General features: G+C 42.5%; 1 non-coding gene across 1 annotated transcript; it reads right to left on the reverse strand.

Moving 5' to 3' along the window:
• Positions 1-316: 316 nt before the first annotated feature.
• Positions 317-424, reverse strand: LOC130964148 (small nucleolar RNA R71). The gene has a single exon (XR_009080256.1). It is a non-coding gene; the product is annotated as a small nucleolar RNA R71 (small nucleolar RNA).
• Positions 425-9,628: the final 9,204 nt, after the last annotated feature.

Consider the following 9,628-nt stretch of genomic DNA (forward strand, 5'->3'; position numbering starts at 1 on the left):
CATCTCTATCCCTGCCATTGGAGCAAACAACTTTGAGCTTAAGCCTCAATTAGTTTCTCTAATGCAACAGAATTGCAAGTTCCATGGACTTCTATTGGAAGATCCTCATCAGTTTTTGGCTGAGTTCTTGCAAATCTGTGACACTGTCAAGACTAATGGGGTTGACCCTGAAGTCTACAGACTTATGCTATTCTCTTTTGCTGTAAGAGACAGAGCTAGGACGTGGTTGGACTCACAACCTAAAGAAAGCCTGGACTCATGGGAAAAGCTAGTCAATGCCTTCTTGGCAAAGTTCTTTCCACCTCAAAAATTGAGTAAGCTTAGAGTGGAAGTCCAAACCTTCAGACAGAAGGATGGAGAATCCCTCTATGAAGCTTGGGAAAGATACAAACAACTGATCAGAAAATGTCCTTCTGACATGCTTTCTGCATGGAGCATCATAGGTATTTTCTATGATGGTCTCTCTGAACTATCCAAGATGTCTTTGGATAGCTCTGCTGGAGGATCTCTTCATCTGAAGAAGACGCCTACAGAAGCTCAAGAGCTGATTGAAATGGTTGCAAATAACCAATTCATGTACACTTCTGAAAGAAATCCTGTGAACAATGGGACTAATCAGAAGAAAGGAGTTCTTGAGATTGATACTCTGAATGCCATTCTGGCTCAGAACAAGATATTGACTCAACAAGTCAATTTGATTTCTCAAAGTCTGTCTGGAATGCAAAATGCACCAAGCAGTACTAAGAATGCTTCATCTGAAGAAGAAGCCTATGATCCTGAGAACCCTTCAATGGAAGAGGTGAATTACCTAGGAGAACCCTATGGAAACACCTATAATTCTTCATGGAGAAATCATCCAAATTTCTCATGGAAGGATCAACAGAGACCTCAACAAGGTTTCAACAACAATAATGGTGGAAGAAACAGGTTTAGCAATGGCAAGCCTTTTCCATCATCTTCTCAGCAAAAGACAGAGAATTCTAAGCAGAACCCCTCTGACTTAGCAACCATGGTCTCTGAACTAATCAAAACCACTCAAAGTTTCATGACTGAAACAAGGTCCTCCATTAGGAATTTGGAGGTACAAGTGGGACAGCTGAGCAAGAAAGTTACTGAACTCCCTCCTAGTACTCTCCCAAGCAATACAGAAGAAAATCCAAAAGGAGAGTGCAAGGCCATCAACATGGCCGAATTCGGAGAGGAAGGAGAGGAAGTGAACGCCACTGAGGAAGACCTCAATGGGCGTGCACTGACCTCCAATGAGTTCCCTAATGAGGAACCATGGGAATCTGAGGCTCAAAATGAGACCATAGAGATTCCATTGGACTTACTTCTGCCTTTCATGAGCTCTGATGAGTATTCTTCCTCTGAAGAGGATGAGTATGTCACTGAAGAGCAAGTTGCTAAATACCTTGGAGCAATCATGAAGCTAAATGACAAGTTATTTGGAAATGAGACTTGGGAGAATGAACCTCCTTTGCTCACCAAAGAACTGGATGACTTGTCTAGGCAGAAATTACCTCAAAAGAGACAAGATCCTGGGAAGTTTTCAATACCTTGTACCATAGGCACCATGACCTTCTAAAAGGCTCTGTGTGACTTAGGGTCAAGTGTAAACCTCATGCCTCTCTCTGTAATAGAGAAGCTAGGGATCTTTGAGGTGCAAGCTGCATGAATCTCATTAGAGATGGCAGACAACTCAAGAAAACAAGCTCATGGACTTGTAGAGGATGTTTTGGTGAAGATTGAAAACCATTACATCCCTGCTGATTTCATAGTCCTAGAGACTGGGAAGCGCATGGATGAAACCATCATCCTTGGCAGACCCTTCCTAGCCACAGCAAAGGCTGTGATTGATGTTGATAGAGGCGAGCTGATCATTCAAGTGAATGTAGAATCCTTCGTGTTTAAGGCTCAAGGATATCCCTCTGTCACCATGGAGAGGAAGCATGAAGAGCTTCTCTCAAATCAGAGTCAAACAGAGCCCCCACAGTCAAACTCTAAGTTTGGTGTTGGGAGGCCACAACCAAACTCTAAGTTTGGTGTTGAACCCCCACATTCAAACTCTAAGTTTGGTGTTGGGAGGTTCCAACATTGCTCTGAGAAAATGTGAGGCTCCATGAGAGCCCTCTGTCAAGCTACTGACATTAAAGAAGCGCTTGTTGGGAGGCAACCCAATGTTATATTTTATATATTTCTCTGTTATTTTATGTTTTTTTTTGTAGGTTGATGATCATAAGAAGACACAAAATCAATTGAAAAAGCAAAAACAGAATGAAAAACAGGAAGAAAAATAGCACACCCTAGAGGAAGAACCCACTGGCGTTTAAACGCCAGTGAGGCTAGCAGTTGGGCGTTTAACGCCCAGTCTGGCACCATTCTGGGCGTTTAACGCCAGAAAGGGGCACTAGACTGGCGTTAAACGCCAGAAAAGGGCAAGAACCTGGCGTTAAACGCCAGGAATGGGCACCAGCCCGGCGTTTAACGCCAGAAATGGCTCAAAACGTGATTTTGAATGCCATTTGGTGTAGGGATGACTTTTCCTTGACACCACAGGATCTGTGGACCCCACAGGATCCCCACCAACCCCACCACTCTCTCTCTCTTCTTCACCCATTCACCAATCACCTCAACTCCTCTTCCCCAAAAACCCTTCACCTATCAAATCCCATCTTTCTCTTCACCACTCACATCCATCCTCCATAAAACCCCACCTACCCTATATAAACCCTTCTTCACCCCTTCATTTTCACACAACCTAAACACCACTTCTCCCCCTCTTTGGCCGAACACATAGCCATTCCCTTCTTCCTCATTTCTTCTTCTTCTACTCTCTTCTTTCTTCTTTTGCTCGAGGACGAGCAAACCTTTTAAGTTTGGTGTGGTAAAAGCGTTGCTTTTTCGTTTTTCCATAACCATTTATGGCATCCAAGGCCGGAGAAACCTCTAGAAAGAGGAAAGGGAAAGCAAAAGCTTCCACCTCCGAGTCATGGGAGATGGAGAGATTCATCTCAAGGGTGCATCAAGACCACTTCTATGAAGTTGTAGCCTTGAAGAAGGTGATCCCCGAGGTCCCTTTTTCACTCAAAAAGGGTGAATATCCGGAGATCCGACATGAGATCCGAAGAAGAGGTTGGGAAGTCCTTACCAACCCCATTCAACAAGTCAGAATCTTGATGGTTCAAGAGTTCTATGCCAATGCATGGATCACCAAGAACCATGATCAAAGTGTGAACCCGGATCCAAAGAATTATCTTACTATGGTTCGGGGGAAATACTTGGATTTTAGTCTGGAAAATGTAAGGTTGGCATTCAATTTGCCCATGATGCAAGGAGATGAACATCCTTACACTAGAAGGGTCAACTTTGATCAAAGGTTGGACCAAGTCCTCACAGTCATATGTGAAGAGGGTGCCCAATGGAAGAGAGATTCAAGAGGGAAGCCGGTTCAATTGAGAAGGCATGACCTCAAACCCGTGGCTAGAGGATGGTTGGAGTTTATCCAACGCTCAATCATTCCCACTAGCAACCGGTCCGAAGTTACTCTAGACCGGGCCATCATGATTCATAGCATCATGATTGGAGAAGAAGTGGAAGTTCATGAGGTTATAGCCCAAGAAATCTATAAGGTGGCGGACAAGTCCTCTACCTTAGCAAGGTTAGCCTTTCCTCATCTCATTTGTCACCTCTGTTATTCTGTTGGAGTTGACATAGAGGGAGACACCCCCATTGATGAGGATAAGCCCATCACTAAGAAAAGGATGGAGCACACAAGAGACCCCACTCATCATGAGATCCCTGAGATGCCCCAAGGGATGCACTTTCCTCCACAAAACTATTGGGAGCAACTGAACACCTCCCTAGGAGAACTAAGTTCCAACATGGGACAACTAAGGGTGGAGCATCAAGAACACTCCATCATCCTCCATGAAATTAGAGAAGATCAAAGAATCATGAGAGAGGAGCAACAAAGACAAGGAAGAAACATTGAGGAGCTCAAGCACTCCATAGGATCTTCAAGAGGAAGAAAGAGCCGCCATCACTAAGGTGGACCCGTTCTTTAATCTCCTTGTTCTTTATTTTCTATTTTTCGAATTTTAGTGCTTATGTTTATCTATGTTTGTGTCTTGTGATCATTAGTGTCTTAGTGTCTATGCCTTAAAGTTATGAATGTCCTATGAATCCATCACCTTTCTTAAATAAAAAAAATGTTCTTAATTGAAAAAGAAAAAGAATTGCATGAATTTTGAATTTTATAGCAGTTTAATTATTTTGATGTGGTGGCATTACTTTTGTCTTCTGAATGTATGCTTAAACAGTGCATATGTCTTTTGAATTTGTGGTTCATGAATGTTGGCTCTTGAAAGAATGATGAAAAAGGAGACATGTTACTGAGGATCTGAAAAATCATAAAAATGATTCTTGAAGCAAGAAAAAGCAGTGAATACAAAAAAAAAAAAAGAGGCGAAAAAAAACCCGAAAAGAAAGAAAGAGAAAAAGAAAGAAAAAGAAAGAATAAAGTTGTGATCCAAGGCAAAAAGAGTGTGCTTAAGAACCCTGGACACCTCTAATTGGGGATTCTAGCAAAGCTGAGTCACAATCTGAAAAGGTTCACCCAATTATGTGTCTGTGGCATGTATGTATCCGGTGGTAATACTGGAAGACAGAGTGCTTTGGGCCACGGCCAAGACTCATAAAGTAGCTGTGTTCAAGAATCATCATACTTAACTAGGAGAATCAATAACACTATCTGGATTCTGAGTTCCTAAAGAAGCCAATCATTCTGAATTTCAAAGGATAGAGTGAGATGCCAAAACTGTTCAGAGGCAAAAAGCTAAAAGCCCCGCTCATCTAATTAATACTGATCTTCATAGATGTTTTTGGAGTTCATTGCATATTCTCTTCTTTTTATCTTATTTGATCTTCAGTTGCTTGAGGACAAGCAACAATTTAAGTTTGGTGTTGTGATGAGCGGATAATTTGTACCCTTTTTGGCATTGTTTTTAGTATGTTTTTAGTAGTTTTAGTTGAGTTCTTAGTATATTTTTATTAGTTTTTAGTTAAAATTCACTTTTCTGGACTTTACTATGAGTTTGTGTGTTTTTCTGTGATTTCATGTATTTTCTGGCTGAAATTGAGGGACCTGAGTAAAAATCTGATTCAGAGACTGAAAAGGACTGCAGATGCTGTTGGATTCTGACCTCCCTGCACTCGAAGTGGATTTTCTGGAGCTACAAAAGCCCAATTGGCGCGCTCTCAACGGCGTTGGAAAGTAGACATCCTGGGCTTTCTCGCAATATATGATAGTCCATACTTTGCCCAAGATTTGATGGCCCAAACCGGCGTTCAAAGTCACCCTCAGAAATTCTAGCGTTAAACGCCGGAACTGGCACCTAAATGGGAGTTAAACGCCCAAACTGGCATAAAAGCTGGCGTTTAACTCCAAGAAGAGTCTCTACACGAAATTGCTTCATTGCTCAGCCCAAGCACACACCAAGTGGGCCCGGAAGTGGATTTTTATGTCATTTACTCATCTCTGTACACCCTAGGCTACGAGTTTTCTACGATTTTTATGATTGAACTCACTTTGGGAGGCTGGCCATTCGGCCATGCCTAGACCTTGTTCTTATGTATTTTCAACGGTGGAGTTTCTACACACCATAGATTAAGGTGTGGAGCTCTGCTGTACCTCGAGTATTAATGCAATTACTATTGTTCTTCTATTCAATTCCGCTTGTTCTTTGTCCAAGATATCACTTGTTCTTCAACTTGATGAATGTGATGATCCGTGACACTCATCATCATTCTCACTTATGAACAAGGTGACTGACAACCACTTCTGTTCTACAAGCAAACAAGGCTCTAGTGTTTATCTCTTGGATTCCTGATACACGATGCATGGTTGATCGCCTGACAACCGAGTGCTCGCCTGACAAACGAGCCAGCCATTCCGTGAGATCAGAGTCTTCGTGGTATAGGCGAGAACTGATGGCGGCATTCAAGAGAATCCGGAAGGTCTAACCTTTTCTGTGGTATTCTGAGTAGGATTCAATGATTGAATGACTGTGACGTGCTTCAAATTCCTAGCAGGCGGGGCGTTAGTGACAGACGCAAAAGAATCACTGGATTCTTTTCCGGCCTGACCGAGAACCGACAGCTGATTAGCCATATGCTGTGACAGAGCATAGGAACATTTTCACTGAGAGGATGGGAGGTAGCCACTGACAACGGTGAAACCCTTGCATAAGCTTGCCATGGAAAGGAGTAAGAAGGATTGGATGAAGACAGTAGGAAAGCAGAGAGACGGAAGGGAAGGCATCTTCATACGCTTATCTGAAGTTCCTACCAATGAATTACATAAGTACCTCTATCTTTATCTTTATGCTTTATTCGTATATCACTATACCCATTTGAGTCTGCCTGACTAAGATTTACAAGGTGACCATAGCTTGCTTCATACCAACAATCTCCGTGGGATCGACCCTTATTCGCGTAAGGTTTATTACTTGGACGACCCAGTGCACTTGCTGGTTAGTTGTGCAAAGTTGTGTTTATGCCATGGTATTGAGCACCAAGTTCTTGGGGCCATTACTAGGGATTATTTGAGTTGTGAAAAGTAGTGATCACAATTTCGCACACCAAATGCATACCAATTATTCAACATTTTTATTAAAAAAGCTATGAAAAGAAAACTACCTCAGGTTGGGTTGCCTCCCAACAAGCGCTTCTTTATTGTCACTAGCTTGACATCTTTCATTTTTACTTCATGGAGGCTGAAAATCATAGTGCCTCAGCTTTTCTCCTCTTACTGTGAACTTCCTTCCAGTCTCCTCTTTGATGATCTCTAGGTGTTCAAGTGAAAGGAACCGGTTCACAGTGTAGTATTCAGATGATTGTGGAGACACCTTCATTGTTTGGGTGTTTAACACCACTTCATCCCCTGGTGAAAAGCCTTCAGTAGGGATCTTCTTATTTCTCCATCCTCTTGGCCTCTTCTTCTTTTCTTTCTCAAGAGATACTCCCTGCCTTGGTGGTTCTTTATCTAGGATGTTGAATTTCTCATCTGGGGGTTTTGGATCTAGTTCCTCCTTGACTTCTTTGGTTTGTTGCACCATCTCTACTGCTTTCAAGCATGGATTTAGAAGTCTTGGAGTTAACTCATTGACTGCCTCTTTCAAACTTTGATCTCTGGCCTTATCCTTCATAAAATCTTCTTCTTGAATGGGTTCATGCAAGGTTTTAAAAACATGGAATGCTAGATGTTCATCATGCACTCTCAGCAACAATTCTCCTTTTTCCACATCTATCAATGCTCTGCCCGTAGCTAGGAAAGGCCTTCCCAGGATGATGGGAGTGTTAGGGTCCTCTTCTATATCTGAGATAACAAAGTCAGCAGGGAGAAAGAATTTTTCCACTTTTACCAACACATTCTCCACAACTCCCAATGCTTGCTTAGTGGATTTGTCAGCCATTTGGAGAACTATTTGTGTGGGACTTCTGCTCAGAAATTTGAAGTTTCCTCATTAGAGGCACAGGCATCAAGTTTATGCTTGCACCGAGGTCACAGAATGACTTCTCAATTGTTATGTTTCCTATGGTGCAAGGTATGTAAAAAGTCCCAGGATCATCTTTCTTCTCTGGCAACTCTCTTTGGAGGATAGCACTACATTCCTTTGTCATCTCAACAATCTGTCCTTCCTTCAGGGATCTTTTCTTTGTCAGCACTTCCTTCATGAATTCGGCATATAGTGGCATCTGTTCAAGTGCTTCCAAGAAAGGAATATTGATGCTGAGTGTTTTGAATATGTCCAGGAATTTTGAGTATTGCTTATTCTCATTTTCTTTTTTAAACCTCTGAGGGTATGGAAGTTTGGGGACACAAGGATTCACTCCTTCCCTCTTCTCTTGTAGTTGTGATTCAAGGGTGTTCTTGTATCCCTTTGAAATTTGTGCATTTTTGGTTTCTTGATCCTCTTTACTTTTCCCCTTTGTCTCTTCTTGTGGAACTTCTCTGTTGTAATTGTCCTAATTGATGGCTTCCTTCTTCATAATCTTCTCACTTCCCACTGTGATTGCTTTGCACTCCTCCCATTTTGTGGCTTTTCCTTTGTCTCTTGGGTGTTCTTCAGTGACATTGGGGAAGGCATTTGCTCTCTTCTCATCCATTTCTGAAATTTGCTTAGCCATTTGCCCCATGTGTCTCTCAAGGTTTCTGATTGAGGCCTCTTGGTTTTTGAATGCCAGGGCCTGATCTTTCCTTGTAGCTTCCTGATCATGTCTTGCCATGTCTTGATTTTTCATGAGTTTCTCCATCATTTTCTCTAGACTTGAGATTCTTTGAGAGTCTGGATTTGGTTGTGGTTGTGTGAAATGAGATGGTTATTGTTGGAAGTTGTTTGAATTAATTGTGGAGGTACTTTGTGGGTAGGATGTGGATGTGGAATAGTTATTCTGGTGGTTTTATGAGTTATTATGGGGTTGGTGATATGTGTTTTGTGAATTTTTGAATTGGTTAGTATTATTGGATGAATGGTTATGGTTGCTTGTGTGGCTGAGGCTGCCAGAGTTGAAGTCCCTTTGTCCTTGATTCTGATGCTCACCCCACCTTGAATTAGAATGAGTCTTCCAGGGTGTCTTCTGTGCATCACCATGAAAATTGTGTTAAAATGAACTTGAAGTGTTGTTCATGCATTGCACCTGCTCAGGGCTTTGTTGCTCAAAATTGAATGTCCCAAAACTTTCTTCAGATTGATTCCACCCATGTGAGGTTTGAGATTGGCGTTGTGTGTTTACTGCAACACCTTGCAGTTCATCAATTTTCTTGGCCATCATTTCTATTTGTTGCTGAAGTTATTGATGCATCTATTTGTTTTGTGCCAAGAGAACGTCAACACCTTCAAGCTCCAGCACATCCCTTCTCTGGGCTGATTAGTAGAAGGTGGAATGTCAGCAGCATATTTTGCGGACTGGCTGGTAATGGCTAGTGGTGGCCTGAGATATCTCCCATTAGGGACGTATTGATCATCCCGTAGAAGTATGGCTTTGGTGTCCCCAGCTCTGTAGGAGACTCCGGTTGCTGAGACAAGATCTGAGACCAAGGCGGGGAAAGGTAGGTTGCCCGCAATTTGCACGTGTCCCATAGCATTCCGGATGTGTCTTGGTAGATTTAGAAGCTGGTCTGTGAGGATGCACCATAGTAGAACGGCCATGCCTACAGTGAAGGAGGACTCATGAGTGCTCAAAAAGACGTAATGGGACATAATCTGTGCCCATACGTGAGCCTCCAAGGTGAGTACGGAAGCCGATATTCCCTTAGGACGGGAACGATGGTATCCAAAAATCTATCTGCTGCCAGGTTGTGTGATAACGCTGAGAACAACGTCCCAGTCAAATTTGTATGCTTGGCACTTGAGTGCAGCTTCTTGAAATGCGTCCAGTCCTTCTGGAGCAGGGGGAAGATCTAAGGTTCGCTGAATGGCTTCGTCTATAATGGGGACTTGCTTCTGACAGACATAAACAGACTGCAGGGTCGGCAGGTGGAAATTGGAGTAGAACTCAACTACCTAAGAAAGATTAACCTATCGTGGCTATCTCTGGAGGAATCCCCAATGTCTTTGTGCAATTCGTG

This window comes from Arachis stenosperma, chromosome 2 (assembly GCF_014773155.1).
Source record: "Arachis stenosperma cultivar V10309 chromosome 2, arast.V10309.gnm1.PFL2, whole genome shotgun sequence".
NCBI lineage: Eukaryota > Viridiplantae > Streptophyta > Magnoliopsida > Fabales > Fabaceae > Arachis > Arachis stenosperma.